We start from the raw sequence: 17237 nt of genomic DNA on the forward strand, positions 1-17237 counted from the left end.
TGCACACTCCGGTGGTGGTCTTACATTTTACTCCCATTTCGGCATCCACCCTGCATCAACCAACACATCTATACCAACGTTCATTTTTAGTGCAGACTGCCGCCGTTCTTGTGTGACGTCCCCAGCCTCAAATTATTCTCTCCGGGGAGCTGTGAATCTGGGATAAGCAAATAAAATGTATTAAACAAAAGTAACTTCATGAGGGGGAGGAGAGATGGTGGAATCTGGCGCTTTCGGTAGAATGGCTTACGAGGATTCAATGAAAACGGTACACTAGTGATTACTGTAATCTGTTTTGAATTTCACCGGACGAATGTTATATTTGGCCTAGGCATTGTGAGTGGGGCAGGATATCGGATGATATGATTTAATGGGGAACAGATTGGATACGGGTGTAAATTAGTGACAGCTTACGAGTATGAGCTCTGGACCTGGTGCAACTAACGGACGTAATTTCAACAACAAAAAAACAGTAACTTTAAACTGCTTCGGTAGCGCAAATCCAGAATGTTGCACCAGACGGCAGCAGCGTTTATCCAAACTGTGTTCAACTTACAGCAAACGAGTAAACAGACATGAAGACGGATGGGCAGAGGCAATAAAAGCGACTTCTTTTTCACTATATTTGACATCTGCCGCTTCTGTTCTGCTTGCACTCCACTACTACTACTGCTGCCGTTGATTTTTCTGTTTTATTTTCTTGTCTTTTCTTTTCCTCTCCTCTGTGCCGCAGACCTGCTTCAATCTTATCCCATGCACACTTGTGTCTCCGGCACTTCCAAAAGGCAGTTTCCATTTTCACTCCGGTGTTGATCGCGAAGCAGAACAAATGTGTCTTCTGAGGATGCCGAGAGTGGAAATTTTCTCCACTACACACACGGTACAACAACAACAAAGGTAGGATGCGACCCGAAAAGAAGGGGTTCAGCCATGTGTGTCCATGCGTCCCCACATGTTGTGTTGTTCCGTGATGATTTCGAAGAATTCTCCGTCGTCGACTCCGCAGTGAACTCCGTCTGCGAACATAATTTCCCCTACGTGTATTCTATATTCTGTTCGGAGAGACGTGTTCTGTCCTGCACGATAGTGAGACTATTCGTGGCTCGACCTTTTCTGCTAGGGTCGTTAAATGTGCATGATAATATCCATGGTTCCCCTCTCGGTCTCCGGAGAATCCAGCGCGCCAAACAAAGCACTGAATACACGGATACACAGGTACGGAGAAGATTGTACCTAAGAAAACGAGAATTATATCGCCGCCGAATAGCGTACTTCCCTTTATCAATTTAATCCAGAAATAATCACAATAGACGGCGAAATACGACGAGGTTCCTGAGGAGAGGAGGGAAGGATGCGAAGAACCGCGCGAATTGTACCTTCCGTCTACCACTGCCTCCCGAAGGCCATACCGAATCAAACGAGAGCAAATGCTACGTTTAAGGTCAGCTCACGATGATATCACTCGGAGAGGGGTCGCGTGAATAAATATATCGGCCCAACGCGGCGATACCGAACGAGGTGAGCGGTATTGACACTAGTGAATCGGAATCGGTGGTGAGGGAAGTATGAAAGGAGTTTGAAGAACCAAGAGATTGTGGATGTTTTGGTGATTTTAGTTTGAAGATTGTGGGCAAAACGGAGCTTGAGTATTGGAAGAATGTACAATCCTTGGCTGTCTTCTGTGATTCTTCGAAGTCAGCGAAAGACCACATCCTTCCATATATTGGTAATAAAGTTTGAGCACAAACAAATCTGAAAAATTTCTATATAACAATTTTCTAAATAAGTATAGAATTGAAGTAGGCATTTTTGTCAGGATAAGTTCATTTGTTTACATCATGGTCTACCCGGAACAAACGCGTCGCGAATCGATTTTACACGCTCGCAATTCAAATTGTGGACTCTCCGCTCGAGAGTTGGTTGATCTGGTGAATCATCAAAAACCCGTGATGAGTTTGGCGAGTAATCTGTAACTGCGCCCTAAAAAATTACGCTTTCGTTAGTTCTGGGACTATGAACTAGGAAATTTATCGCAAGAAGTATCTTCAGATGAGGGTTGCTGTCAGTGTCTGGTTCTATGTGACGATGATTGTGTATCCAAAACACCAGTGTTTCAGTTATAATTTGGCCGCATAAAGCAGGACACTTCTCAGCATAGAAATAACGTACAAAAATGTCATCACAACTATGTCATCTTGTAGGTTTTTGACGTAGGACTACGTCTTTCATTTCTATACCGGGGTGTAAAACCAAAGTTTCGAGAACGAAAGCGTTACGCTGGAGACCGAGATTTTGAGCGTTAACAGCTCTTAAACAACTGAACGAAATGGTATGATAAACACTTCATTTGAAAGATAAAATGTCTACGCGTCATATACTTGTTACTTTTTCATCCAAAAACTTGTTTCAATAGTCTTAAAATTGCTTTCAAAACAGGCTATTGAAATCACCAATCGGTATATAAGCGGGCGCCGCTCGGAAATCCACTCAGTTATGATTGAACAGCGATTGGAGCATGTTGTCGCTGTTGTTGTGAAGCTAATTTCGTTTATCATGAAAACGCTGATGAACGGTGTCACCAAGAGCCTGTTTGTGCACCTAAGGCCAAAAGGGAATCCATCAGGAGGAGAGTGATGCCACGGTTCCGCTTGAAACATCGGAGCAGCCGCCACACACACACACACATACACGCGCGGAATTCTCGTTGCTATCATCGTTGCTGAAAAATAATCTGCCAGTTCCCCTGGGAATTGAAAAATACATTCATGCGAAAGAGTTTATTTTAATGTTTTCTATCCATATAACACTGCAACCAAATACATTTAGTTTTGTTATTTTTCAATCAATCGCAATTAACAGGAAAGCTTCTGAATATTTTTTTCCCCATCAGTGGAAATTTTCGTATCCAATATTGGATGCATAACATGAAAAACGGAAAATGTTTCACATCGCGAAAATCAAGTCATTTTCGAGCGATTATTTGCTTTCTACTCATATAATGCTGCGCCAAATACATTTCGTTTTTGATTTTTTCAATCAAGTGCGATCAACGTAAGACCACGTCTTTCGGCAATTTATTAGAAGTGCAATGAATCTTTAGGAATTCCCGCTCTACGCGCACTGGCAAACAATGTTTACTCAACAATTTCTCAAACGAGAAATGGGTGTTGTGAGAAAGGATTAGCGAACGCGAAAACAACAAACGGGAGAAAGATACGTTTGGAGGTTGAAGGAAATTGGCAGAAAACTTCTTCATTCTATCATTCAAATAATGTGATTCATACCACATCGTTTTGCCAGAAAGAGATTATTAATGTTCAAAGGAGGAATCGAGTTCTCCGAGGAAATTACCCAGCGCAAATTAGAGTCGACTATCGATTGCGGCATTCGTACACAAATAATTTTATAATGCAGTTTCACCAAAGTGATTTCTTCGGATATATTCACTACATCATGTCATGTATTTCATATTCTTCATTAAGAAATCCATATTCATGGCACCTATCGGTAACGAATTATTATCGAAACCACGATTTTCGCTAAATGCTCCTTTCAGTTCGGCCTGTAAAAAACTTTTCTGTACTCTAATCCATCAAATTTGGAGCCCTGAAAAGGGCCGTTGATTATATGCTAAGCTAATATAGCACCCTCTCCTTGGATTCGACGGGCCAGCTGGATGTCCTTGGGCATGATGTGACGCGTTTTGCATGGATAGCACACAAATTGGTATCTTCGAATAAGCCTCCTGCAGCGTCATAGCCGCGGAACTTTGGAAGCGCAAGTCGGTTTTGAAGTCCTGAGCAATTCCACGATCCAAATGCTGCAAAGGTAGCTTGCGGATCAGCAATTCGGTCGACTTCTGATAGCGATGAATTTCACGCAAAGTTCCCGGCTTTTCAGGGCTCTAAATTTGATGGATTAGAGTTCAGAAAAGTTTCTTACAGGCCGAACTCAAAGGAGCATTTAGCGAAAATCGTGGTGTCGATGATAATTCGATACCGATAGTTGCCATGGATATGGATTTCATAATGAAGAATATGAAATACATGACATGATGTAGTGAATATATCCCCATATCGAAGAAATCACTTTGATGAAACTGTTTACCGTTTGTCGTTTTTAAGTGTTGGGAAAGGGCATTATTTTTGCTGAGTAAATTCCAAGAAAAAATCCATTCCTTCTTTAAGCGTGATTCATTCTGCTTCGGATCAACGGAACAGTGATAATCATTTCATACAAAAGATAAAATGTCCAAGAGTTATATGATTGCTATTTATTGAGTCGGAAAATTGTTTCAATAGCTTAATGATAGCTTCGAAAACAGGTTATAAAATGACGCTTCCTTTGCTTTCGTTCATTTCCTACTCTACTCTTGCACCGTGACGACTCGTTTGTTTGGGACCAAGCAGGTAGCAGGTTAGTCTTTCAGTGGTAAGGCACCACGAAAGCAGCTCGGATAAGCGCACCAGCCGCAGGATAGGTGAAGAAGCCACATCGCTATCGACCGGGAACTTTGCGTGAAATTCATCGCTATCGGAAGTCGATCGAATTGCTGATCCGCAAGCTACCATTGCAGCTTTTGGATCGTGGAATTGCTCAGGACTTCAAAACCGACTTGCGCTTCCAAAGTTCCGCGGTTATGACGCTGCAGGAGGCTTATTCGAAGATACCAATTTGTGTGCTATCCACGTAAAACGCGTGACATCATGCCCAAGGACATTCAGCTGGCCCGTCGAATCCAAGGAGAGGGTGCTATATTAGCTTAGCATATAATCAACGGCCCTTTTCAGGGCTCCAAATTTGATGGATTAGAGTTCAGAAAAGTTTTTTGCAGGCCAGACTGAAACGAGAATTTTCGTTTGGATGCCATACAGCATCGAGAAAATTCCGGAAAGATCTAATCGTTGCTGAAAAATAATCTGCCAGTTCCCTGGGAATTGAATTCATGCGAAAGAGTTTATTTTAATGTTTTCTAATTATATGGCGAACACAGCGACCAAATACATTTGATTTCGTAATTTTTCAATCAAGTGTAATTAGCTGAAAAGCTTCTGAAGATTATTCTTTTCCATCAGTAGGATATTTTCGTATCCAATAATGGATGCATAACATGAAAAACGGGAAATGTTTCGTATCGCCAAAATTATATAATTTTCAATCGATTATTGCTCAGTCGCCGAAATTTTCATACTCAGAGAGTTCATTCTCCTCTAGTTTGCCTTCCAAATTGCCATCGTAAACCACACCTTCTCTCGATTCAATCACGCACGAAAAGCATACCGAAATGATATTCTGGTGGTGAAACCCATTCATTTTTCGTGAGGCGTCGTGCACAAATTACGTAACGCGATAAGAGGGGAGGGGTTAGATGTTGCGTTACTTTCTGTTTATTAGAGATAGAAATTTGCGTTACGAAAGGGGGGGGAGGTTCAAAATCCGGATTTTTGCGTTACGTAATTTGTGCACGACGCCTGAGGACATCGACAAGACAACATCGTTACTGAACGAGCTGAACGGCGAGGGATCGAGGTATTCATTACCTGGCTTGACCTGACCTGAAATGCAATCAGTTTGTTTTAACTGTGAGGGAGCGCAGAAAAGCCGATCGATCAGAAGGAGAAGAGAAGGTGACCAAGAGAGTATCAGCATCGAAATACGGTTCCTCGGGAAGACATAGAAGCAGCCGCCACACACACACATACACGCGCGCAACTCTTTTCGTTTGCTGGTTATCGAGAACAAACCTGGAAAGAAATGATCGTTGCTGAAAAATAATCTGCCAGTTCCCCTTGGAATTGAAAATTACATTCAAGCGAGTTTATTTTAATGTTTTCTATCCATATAATACTGCGACCACATACATTTGGTTTTGTGATTTGTCAATCAAGTGCAGTTAACAGGAAAGCTTCTGAAGATTATTCTTCAGAACAAGGTTTTTTGTATCCAATATTGGATGCATAAAACCTTGAGTCTTCAAAGTAACACTCTCGTTTTTGAAGTCACCTAAATATTTATTTATTCATTCATTCAGGATGGATTTAGATTCAACTTCAAACAAATGATCTCTAAATCAACGATAGTCCTACGTCACCCTTGCGGTTATACCATAGATATAACCCACTTCCTGTTTTTTTTAATTGAACTTTAAGGGAAAATGCATGAAAATTATTACATGAAAGTGGATCGAAAATCCTTGTTCGTATTTGAATTCAAAATATTTGGTCTAAGTGAATTGAATTCTGAGGATTTTCCATCTGAACAATGATCAAAATTGGCATCGACAAGATATTTTGACGCAGTTTTACTTTTTTTACGGTAAACAAAACAGTTATCAGAAAACATAAAACAGGTCACGTGAAATATTGAAATATTGAAATTATTTTTGTAGAAAAAGGGTTTTGATTTGCTTATAAATCGAATCCGAAATTTTCTAAGATGACATAATGACATATCTGATGATATATTCCCATCATATGATGGATGGGTCATAAGGAGAATTGGACAATATTGATGATAACATACGGAGATCGAAAGATAGATTTGCATAAAATAATGGGCTCTATTATAGAAATCGAGTCGATAAAAATCTTGCTCGATAGCTCTATTTTACTATTATAGATGCCGAGAAAGTCGATGGCATGGACCGAGAGAAAACTATCGATGCAAGTGTCATAATTTTTCGAGTAGTTCGGTTTGCTTGTTGTATATCTTCAGAGAATAATTTTGTTTTGGTTTGCTTCCCTGATATTTTCCTTCGGGAAGCGTTTCAGAAACGCTAAAAAATAAGAAATTTGCTACACATGAAGTTTCGGTGTGATAGTGAAAGGTATTGTATCGACTGATCGATCCGATTTACATAATAGGACCTAATATCTGAAGTGATAAACAAGCGTATTGACTGAAGTTATTTCGCAGTCCAGTTATAAACACAAGTTCCTGAAATTTTAACATTACTCGTACGTACATGATCCGTCTCTCTTTAATAATTTTATATTTTCTGAGCTCTACTCTTGGAAATTCGAGTAAGCCGGCATCGCATTGTTAGCGTAGGATCATTTTACTATATTATAGAGAACTATACTGCCGTTCTACGCATAGTTGTCCCATGTTACTTTGTGACAATTTTCACTTTTCTTCATAAACGATATTTTTATGTCATATCTTCCGGAAAACACAAAAAAATAGTTTGTTCCCAGCTTTTAAAAAAAACAACATCAAGCTCAATTGTCCCATGTTGATATTCTATTTATAACTGTCCCACCATATATTTCTTGTAGATCCATATCAAATAAATCGGTTCAAGTACAAGAATTTTATGTCACGCTTTCGACAGGGCTAATGCTCATTTCTGGTTTGGAAGAACGAACTAATTATCAAACAAATGAAAACAAGTTTAACGGAACACGTGTTAAGTTTGTTAGCGAATACCTAATAACAATGAGATTCATAATCTGTAAAGATGTTGCAGATCACTCCCGTCTTCATAGAACGATGTTTTAAAACTTACCAGTATTTCAAAAAAAACAACATCAAGTTCAATTGTCCAATTTTAATATTCTAGGCATAACTGTCTCACCATGAATTTTTAAACTTATAATCAAGCTTGATTGATTCAAGTGATGGAAACTTTTCACATTTCATTAGACAATAGTTTACTGCTCATAAAAACCCGGTGTATTGCTAAACTGAAATGCCTAAGGCTTCTGATAGACAAATATGCTAGAAAACTTTGATTGCGTTTTTCTCAGTTGCTGATTTGGAACATGGGACAACTATGCGTAGAACGGCAGTATGGAGTATTTAAATTTAAAAAATCATTCGCCTCCAGCACGCATCGTCAGTTTGTTTGTTTTTTTGTTTTTTTTCATAGAGACGTCATTTTTTTTTTTGCAATTTATTCTCCTTCAGTCTTGGGAAACTAACTACTGAAGGTTTGTTTCCATCGTCAGTGATGATAACGCTAATGTTCTCGCTTTTATAGTCCGCGTTAGGAGAACACATTCCGGTCTGCATAGACGCATATGGATACAAGCAGTCTTCTGAATGCAACGAGGTGCTAATGTTTAACAAGATTTTTTGAGCTCAGTTGAGCTCTCACTCCTTGTATACACATGCGCTCTGGCGAATGAACACGTTCCGAAACACTGATCAAATGTTTTGTTGTCAGCACCGTTTCTGCACCGAGTTTTGCGCCGTGTTTCGCGCTGTATTTCTATACCTGTTTTACATCGCCCTTGAGTCTGGTTTGCTTTTGCTGTTGAGATATTTTTCTTCACACAAGCACATACGGTTGATATAGAGGCGTGCTGTTCTTTTTATGATTTGCTTAGAATCACATGATCTTGCTATTTTTTTTTAATAATTTGGAAACGCCAAAGGAATATTATATGGGTTTCGCAAAAAAAATGCAGTACAAACGTACTATACTATAAATTACGTACTATAAATCAATAAAAAAAATATATAGAATAAACATTATAATACAGACATGGTTCAGGTGGAGGCGATCTGGCGTAGTGGTAACATCCATGCCTCTCACGCTAAAGGTCACGAGTTCAATTCTCACTCCCGACATTCTTCCAAAAATGGAAGTAAAAGTGACGAACCATCAAATGAGTTGAAAGTCACTGTAATACAGATAAAAAAAAAAACATGGTTCAGATTTTGTGATGTTTCTATAAATCCTATAGTTACATTTAGGTGTCTATTCTATCAAATTGATTCTGAAAATCCTATTCAATTTGAACGAGGAAAGTGTCACCCATATCGTGACGTGTTAATTGGAGTTTGAGAGGCGTCGTTTGCTATCGATCGCGAATGTACGAGTAAAAATACGATTTATGGAGATAATTCAAAAAACCATTTTTTGAACTGACAGATTGGTCATATTCATTTGTCGTGCATTTCTACGACCTTTCGCAACTTTCTGAACGTCCAATTCAAAAGAGTTGCTTCCGCTGCTTCAATGTTAACGCTGACAACTTGCCATATTATTACAACTTCTCATGCATACGCAGCGTTGCCAATGGTCCAGTTCAAACTGGATTCATCCAATTTTTTCCTCGATCCAGTCAAACAGTTAAATCCTAAAATATTCTAGTTTTTTTAAATATTATCCAGTTTTATCCAGTTTTTTAAATTTGCTCAGTTTTACCCATTTTATTTAAAATGAATTCACAATGTATAACTATTATCCCTCCCAGGGTTGCCACAATAAAATATTTGTTTTTTTGGTTTTTCTCCGGAAATCTGTATTGATATATGTTTAAAAAATTGTAAGATGAATTTTGAAAAACAATCTTAGCTTTAGTATCACTTAGTTTCAGTATATATCATAGTTTAGGTTACGGATAGGTTTTAATAGAATTTCATAAATCTAAAAAAAATAACTGGGTATGTTTTTATTTAAATTTATATGTTTTATTCGAGCTTTCGTCGTTCAAACGTTTGACGATTTCGCAATCAGTTCTTCTTCTTCGATGGCATTAACTTTCAAGTGGAACTTTTGCCTTCTCAACGTGGCACTACTTGCGTCATTTTTTTAGTAGTACCTCTGTTGAGATTTCTATGCAGAATAACACGCCTCGAATGTACTCTAGAGTGGTAAGCTTCAGAATACGCGTGACCACAGTGCAAGTCGGAAGAATTTTCTGTGACGAAAAATCCCCCGGCCAGAACGGGAATCGAACCCAAACCCCCGGCATGATGACTCGGCCACGGGAGCAATAAGTCTTAAAGGTTACCTTGCTTCTCTCGCACAGTTCAGTAGCTTCTGTTTCTATAACTTCAACATCGATGTAGATATATTTGGCTGCTTTAGATGATGTTCAAAATTTCCAAAGTCTAATTCTGCTTCAAAGGTTATTTATCGCAGTTTTTTCGTGGAGCTGATCAAACAAATGAGAAAAAGATACGATTTGATGATTCGGAGCTCAAGTCTGCGGCAATGTTAAATCCCAGAAACTTTTCTAATTTGACAAGCATCAACGTTGTGTTAGAAGCGTTTCCAGGATTCTAAAGTGGGAATGTACAAGATGTGGAGAATTAATTCCGTACCCTATTAATCCGTAAGGTAAACACAATTTCGGAAAACCAGCATGTGCAGGGTGGGTAGACAAAAATTGGATGCGTAAAAAGAATTGACGGTTCGCTCGCATTTTCGGCGCTTCGATGCCTTGTAACGTTCTCACTATGCCTCACTCCTCGGCATCACTCTCGGCATCTGTGGAGCTGTTTTTTTCATGCTAATGAATTATTATTTTCTCTACATCGAATATTTACGATGGTAAAGATTTTTGGTACAATTTTTTGGGAAAAAAGTACAGATGAAAAAGATCTTTGAACCCTCTGGTACAGATTTAAATGTGGCAACACTGACATTCGATAGGTACAAAAATATTAAGAATCCCCCATGACACGTCTGAGCAAAATGAACTGAGATTTGGACAATTTTCCTGTCGCGAACAGTACCTAGTTTTTTTTTCAATTTGGGCCTTCTAATTTTTTTTAGAATGATGTGCTCCCGTGGTCAAGTGGTTAGCGTTACACCTAACATGCCGGGGGTCCGGGTTCGATTCCCGTTCTGGTTGGGGGAATTTTTCGTCAAATTTCTTTTTCAGAATTTTCTCCGCTCAGATTGCATTCAAGGCGTGTTATCTGGCATAAAAATCTCAACCAAATACTAATAGTAATGACGCAAGTAATTTTACGTTGAGACGGCGAAGTTCATCTAGGAACGTTAGTGCAATATAAGAAGAAGAAGAAGAAGATATGTTGTTAGTATGTGCTTTGGTAAGAGAAAGGCAAATAGTGTTATTTATTAGTTGTAATGCTAACCGATGGCGCAGGCTTTTGTATTATATGTATGTCAAAAAGAAGTAACTCTTCTGACTCAAGGTGATACAAATGATTCAATGAATAAAATAGGTGAGATGAGAAAAAAGTATTATTGAAATCAAGCCATAACTAATATTGGAACGTCATTTGAAAAAAATCAGTTATTTTTGTATGAATCCCAAAACAATCTATGATCAGGAACTACAGATTCTTCGTTTCAAAAAGACTGGAGAATCTGTAGATATCGTAATCCTCCCTCATCCTTCCTATCTCTTGATCCCCTGGAATAATAAAAAGTAATAAAAATTTATATTAATATTGGAATAATATAATGGGACGATTGTCTCAGTTTGTCTCTTCTATCAGTGATTTTATGGCCATGAAGCAATGAATACGAATTTCTTCAAGTTTTGCCCGGATGAAACCGTACTTTCTACAGGTTCTAGAAAAAGCTCCTCAAACATTGTTTCACAGTAATGTTCGAGTGGTGGGAAACTTCATTTTGATCTGCTCGAATGATATGATTACGTAAAGGAGTATTCTAGTTTAGAAGTTTGAAAAAAATCAACACACTATTGGCAACCCTGCGCATACGTATGATTGAAATTGACGATTAGAGCGTTATTTAAATATTTCTCCTGTAGGGGAGGTGGGGGTAAAACGAACATGTTAAGAAGAACTTCAATTATATCTTTGGAAACTCATGTTTCCCAAAACTTTGATGCAGTTTCTTGCAATTCAATATACTGGTTTTCTACCAACCAAGGTCTGAACTCATCACGAATGTCCGTTAAATGATGAAAAAATCGAATTAATCCATCTAGAAGTGATATCGTGCTTTCCAGAAGCATAAACTGATAGACCCTCAACTATTTTGCAGTCAGCTTCTAAACAGTTCACATTTGGCAATTTGATTTCCATTTTTAGACGCAGAGCATTCCTTAGGAATAGATTGAACAGACTTTTCACAGTCCATCTCACTCCCACTGGCAACTGTCCGTTTTACCCCACCTGTACAATTATTTCAATAATTTAAATTTTCCACTCAAAAATGAATTTACTTTTCCGTACATACCTAATATCGCTTCTCTGTTAACTCACAAACCGAAATATAGCCATCAGGGGCTGTCCACATACCACGTGGACAACTTTAGGGGGGGTAGGGGGTACGAAAATGTCCACGATTGTCCACGGAGAGGGAGGAGGGTGTTCAGATAATGTCCACGTGGATACATAAAATGAATATTTTTGAAAATACATTAATATCCATAATCAATAAAGAATAAAATCTGCTCTGCATTTTTATCAAATTTCAATCTTGTCGCCCCTTGCGAGTACTCCGTATTTATCAATAAGAGACCATATTTTTTCATATTGTTGAACTGTTTCGCTGAAATGTGTATTTTGAGAGTAACGCACATGAACTGAGAGTGATGGATTTATTTACATTGGCAGAAGAGGATCATACATTCCGCCAGGACGAAGATACCACCAAAGTATGTTATGGCGGATTTACATTAGGGAGATCTATAGCTATAGATGGATTTATTCACGTGAAAAAAGGTGTAAACAGATGAGAATAAATATGATACACTTATTCGAGGTATATATAACTTGAATAAATTCACCATATGTAAACGCTTGTGAATTTCTCACTGGAGAGAAATCACTAAAGTTGGATGCAGTTCTACTTCAGGTGAATAAATTCACCGAAAATATGAATATATTCATTATAGAAGTTCACGCTAGTGTAAACGGTTGATGCGATTTCTATAAATCTACAATATATCGGTTCCATACTTTTGCGTCTTGTGTCTGGTGAGATTGGAAAGGAATTCCGTTTAATGTGCTTCTACAGAGCTTCGATAGATTCTAACAAGAACTGCTTATAACTAAACGAAACTAAAGTCCAGAATAAACTAACATAATTAGCCAATAAAATAGACGTCATATTCCATCAGGACAATGTCAATCTTCCTTCTCTTTGACAACCTGGCCGAAAATGTTAGGTTTGCCTGAGAAGTGCTATTTCACCCGCCATCATCACCAGATATTGCACTTTCCGGTTATCAATTTTTCAGGCCACTTTTCTTGAGCGCAATAATTTCGGCCCATTGGGTAGCATGGAAAAGAACCTTGTCCAGTTTTTTTACGAGAAACCAAACAAGTGTTGGGAGGTTGGGTTTTGAAATTGCGGAAGGATCGATTCAGCAATACCTTACACTGTGTGAACTAGGCATAAGAATTAACCAATCAATATTAAAAAAAAACCTCGTAAAGAAACTCGATGTTTGGAAGCCACATGAATTATAGTAAATTTTTACTACATTTTGTAAATTTTGGACTGAATTTTCATCATAAAATCGATCACGGTGTATAGAAATGGGTAAAATACGATATTGTTTGCAAAGATCATGGGATAAGCAAGACAAACCACTGCAAATAACATCAAAGCCAGGATTACACAAAAAGGGACGCGGTGTGTATGGTGGAACTGGAAGCGAATCTCCGATTATGAGGAGTTACATGGCCAAAAGGTTAATTCCGTGTTGTACGGTTCACAACTGGATAGATTTCACGAGGCGATTATGGAAGAAACCACCAGAATCGATCAACAGAAAAGTGTCACATAAATTTTTGATGACGCTCCAAAAAATTAGGGCGATTAGTTGGGAATTTTTGATGCATCCATGGTTTATCCCAGACCTTGCAAACATAATTGCGATCTATTAAGAAATGATCGAGATATAAGCGTCCGAAATTTTTAGACGTAGTCCTACATCAAAAAAACATTCAGAAATTAAACAGAAAAACGCGAATACTTTTTAAATGACCCAATACATTCGAATAATTGTGTGTTTGTAAGAATGATACTTTGGATTTTTTTCCCTTAAAGTCGGCACGAATTCGGGAACAACCTAATATTTTCCAAGTCTTACGAGGTTGAACAGAAAAATCATTGGTAGATGAAGCCAGCGATCACGATACAGGTTTATTGTTCATTTGAGCCGCCATTTGTGTGTTAAACAAACTAACACTACATAATTTAACACGACATTCTTATAACTTGAACATCATGATGATACCGATATCGATTTTTTATCACTGCTGCTTTGTCTTGCGATTCCAATAACGATTTCGTAATGAAGCCCTAGATTTCATTGTCTGATTTTTTTTTGAAAACATATAACAATTCGGCTGAAAAGTAACACAGTAAAACGATTTGCAACTTTTCGATACCATTTTTATAGTAATCTTTCGGTTTTTCCTCAAAATAGGCCTCGGTTTCGGTAATCACTTCATTATCGGTCTTAAATTTCTCGCCAGCGTACATTCTCTTCAGGTCTGCGAACAGAAAATAGTCGCTGGGGGCCAGATCTGGAGAATACGGTGGATGCGGAAGCAATTCGAAGCCCAATTCATGCAATGTTGCCATAGTTTTCATTCGTTTGTGATTTTTCAATTTTTTCACAATAATAAAAGTTGCTTCACTCTCAATGCTGTAACTCACGAACCAATCGACCGATTGCTGTCAAATTTTGACACGTATCCATGATAGTGCTTTGTGATTGTCAAGTATATTTTTGCAAGAGGTTCTAGATGGACCGTCAACCTTATGAATTTTTCAGCCGAACTGTTACAGCTCAACCAAATAAATAAAATTGGCAAATAATTGTATATGATTATAAAGAATGATAATAAGAATAAGAAAAAAAGAATTTCCGAGAATAGATTCTCAAGTGATTTTTTTATATGGATTTCAGCGGTAAAAACAACCTGACAGCATAAATGGAATTTAGAAGAAACTAAAGAGCGATACAAATAACTTCCCGGAGAATGCTGGATAGAGAATAAACGAATTTAAAATAAACCGCTATTATTATTTAAGCTAACATTGTTATCCATAAAACTATAGAACACAAAATAGAATCAATCCCAAAATGAAATTTAAGAAAAATTCAATTTTATTTGGAAGAAATTTCAATTTTATTTGGATTTTTTTTTAGAAATAATTGGTGTAATGTCCACGTGGACAACAGGGGGAGGGGTATAGTAAATGTCCACGTTTGTCCACGGAGGGGGAGGGGGGGTTCAAAAACACGATTTTTCTGTCCACGTGGTATGTGGACAGCCCCTCACCGAATTGAATTTTGATATTAAACCACTCAAAATGCTTAATATTGAAGCAGCTAAAATGACATCCACACGCGGAATCATGATTTTCAGTTTTTGTTCCCCTTTTCCACTTTTGATCAGTATTCATTGTTATAGGGTGGCTTGAATATTTTAGAATAACATGTAGAAGGTGTTCTCATAAACAGAAATCTAAAATTCAGAATGTAACTATACAATTCAACCACCTGTCCATATTACCCCCACTGTCCGTATTACCCGCGGTTCCCCTATGTGGTCTCATTGTTTTGTCCGTTACTGTAGATTCAAATTTGAACAGCAAAAACCATCGATCCTACCAAAGCTTCAAGGTAGCGTAACACCTACCATATCATCTGAAGAAGAACTCCCTAGTTTTATTTACTTTGAAACTTTTTTTTTGCGAACGCAGAAGAGTTCGCTGCAGTTTTAAGGCATCATACATTTTTGCATATCCTCTGAGAACAATTGAAGAATTTCCAATGCAAAACTCCCGAAAGCAGCAATCGAACGAAAAAAAGAAACGATCTTTAGGTGAGACAACAAAGTCTGACCGTGTAAATATTTTGCATCGTCCCACAGGAATGATAGCAGTAGTGGGTGCAGTTAGTTATTGGCTGGTGCAATGCTTTGTTTTCACTCTTTCCGTTGGTCTCTCTCGTACGTTTTGTTGTGAAGGGAAGAATCGGTGATGTTATCCATCGTGTTCTTCGGGGTTGTGTTTACGGTGCCAGTTTTGGACTGAGGGAAGAAGATTCGAGGCTAAGAGAGAGAGAGAGAGAGTAGGTGGTGGACAAGTGCGATTTTATACCGGCCATGTTTATAAAATTCACTTTGTTTTGACGTTGGACGTGTGGGTGCGACATCAAGAAATTAAACTTCATTTTTACGAGATGTATAAATAACTTTCGATGCGATAAGACGGACGCAAGATGCAAATTGAAAGATTCCAAATGAGACTGCTCAAAACGGTACACGGCGGGCGTTGTGCATGAATGCAATAATCTATCATTCCAAATGTGTCGCATAGGTTACGGCAGAGAAGAACTGCGGATAAATGGTTTTTGATCAGCCTCTTCTACGAAGCGGGTACATGTAAAAGCAATAAATATCCCCCAGCGCAAAAAAAAATCAAACCCCGCTTGTCGCGTAGGTGAACGATAGCGGCGACCGTTCGTGAACCGACCTGATAGCGAGAGTGTGTTTATCATAACATTAGAGCATTCTAGACGAGAACTCGGGTGAGCGTGAGCGCTCTCTTCGCGAACCGCACCAACACCAAACAAACCACTCGGGATGTGGCTGCCTGTGTATAAGATAAAATAGTTTTATCGTCTGATAGCACGCTGTGTTCATGATACCGAAGCGTTATATTGCGAAACTTGCACACTCATTCATCGCAGCAGCAGCAGCAGCAGCAGCATGGTTACACCGTCGTATCTTGAACCGGAGTTCTTCAGTATCAGTGCCGATACACTCTCCTGGTCGAGCGCACACACAGTCGAATAGATCCACCGCGCGCGTGTGATTCGTCTCTCTGTCTCTCGCTCTCTTTATCATCTTTCTCTCGTGCGTGTGTGTGTGTATGTGTATGTATTTTTTTGGCGTTTGTACCTTCTAGGTGCACCAGCGTGTTTTTCGTCAGTTTGTTCTGCCGAGTCGTCGGTTCGGTTCGTCGCGGCAGTGTTTTTTTTCGATTCACATCTCCCTTTTCCGTTTCGTTCCGGGTCTGTCTCTGTGTTCTCTGTTTTGGTGTATTCTCTACTTTCCGGTGAGTTAGATTCCCTCAAATCGGGCCCGGTTCCATCGAACGGATTCACGGTGTGGAACCCCCGCAATCGCATTGGATGTGTTATGGGAATGGGAAAATGGGTACATGTGTGTGTGTATGTGCGCGTGTTTCTACTTCTCTATAGCAGTGTATGCAACTGGCAGCAATGTGTATTATCATCATCTGTTTTTCGTGAGAAGCAGCAATATGTAGAACATTGTGTTTTTATCCGGAATCGTTTCCAACGATTGGCACAGAGAGAAAAAAAATGTATATGGTCACTAGCATTAACGTTGGATTATGAGATGCATTCGCTCGGCGGATCGCCCACGCTCCGAGCGTTTCTGTGAATAATCCTATAATCCGGTGATGGTAGTAAATAGTTGTGCGCTGGCCTGTTACTTCTTTCCCAATTACTCGATTTTCTACAGTGCCTTGATGGACAATGTATCTAAAATCCATGGTAGGGTCGTAAAAG

General features: G+C 38.8%; 1 protein-coding gene across 4 annotated transcripts in view; it reads left to right on the top strand.

Annotated features, from left to right (window-relative positions):
- Positions 1 to 17237, top strand: part of LOC129779122 (putative uncharacterized protein DDB_G0271606) — a 634240-nt gene that overhangs the window by 34528 nt on the left and 582475 nt on the right. The window contains exon 1 of one of the 4 annotated variants that reach the window (XM_055786393.1): positions 16625 to 16759. The exons of the other annotated variants lie outside the window; for them this stretch is intronic. The gene's annotated coding sequence lies outside the window, so the exon portion shown is untranslated. Of the gene's footprint in view, positions 1 to 16624; positions 16760 to 17237 lie in introns of those variants that run through there. 4 annotated transcript variants of the gene reach the window in all.

Source organism: Toxorhynchites rutilus, chromosome 3, assembly GCF_029784135.1.
Source record: "Toxorhynchites rutilus septentrionalis strain SRP chromosome 3, ASM2978413v1, whole genome shotgun sequence".
Classification (NCBI taxonomy): domain Eukaryota; kingdom Metazoa; phylum Arthropoda; class Insecta; order Diptera; family Culicidae; genus Toxorhynchites; species Toxorhynchites rutilus.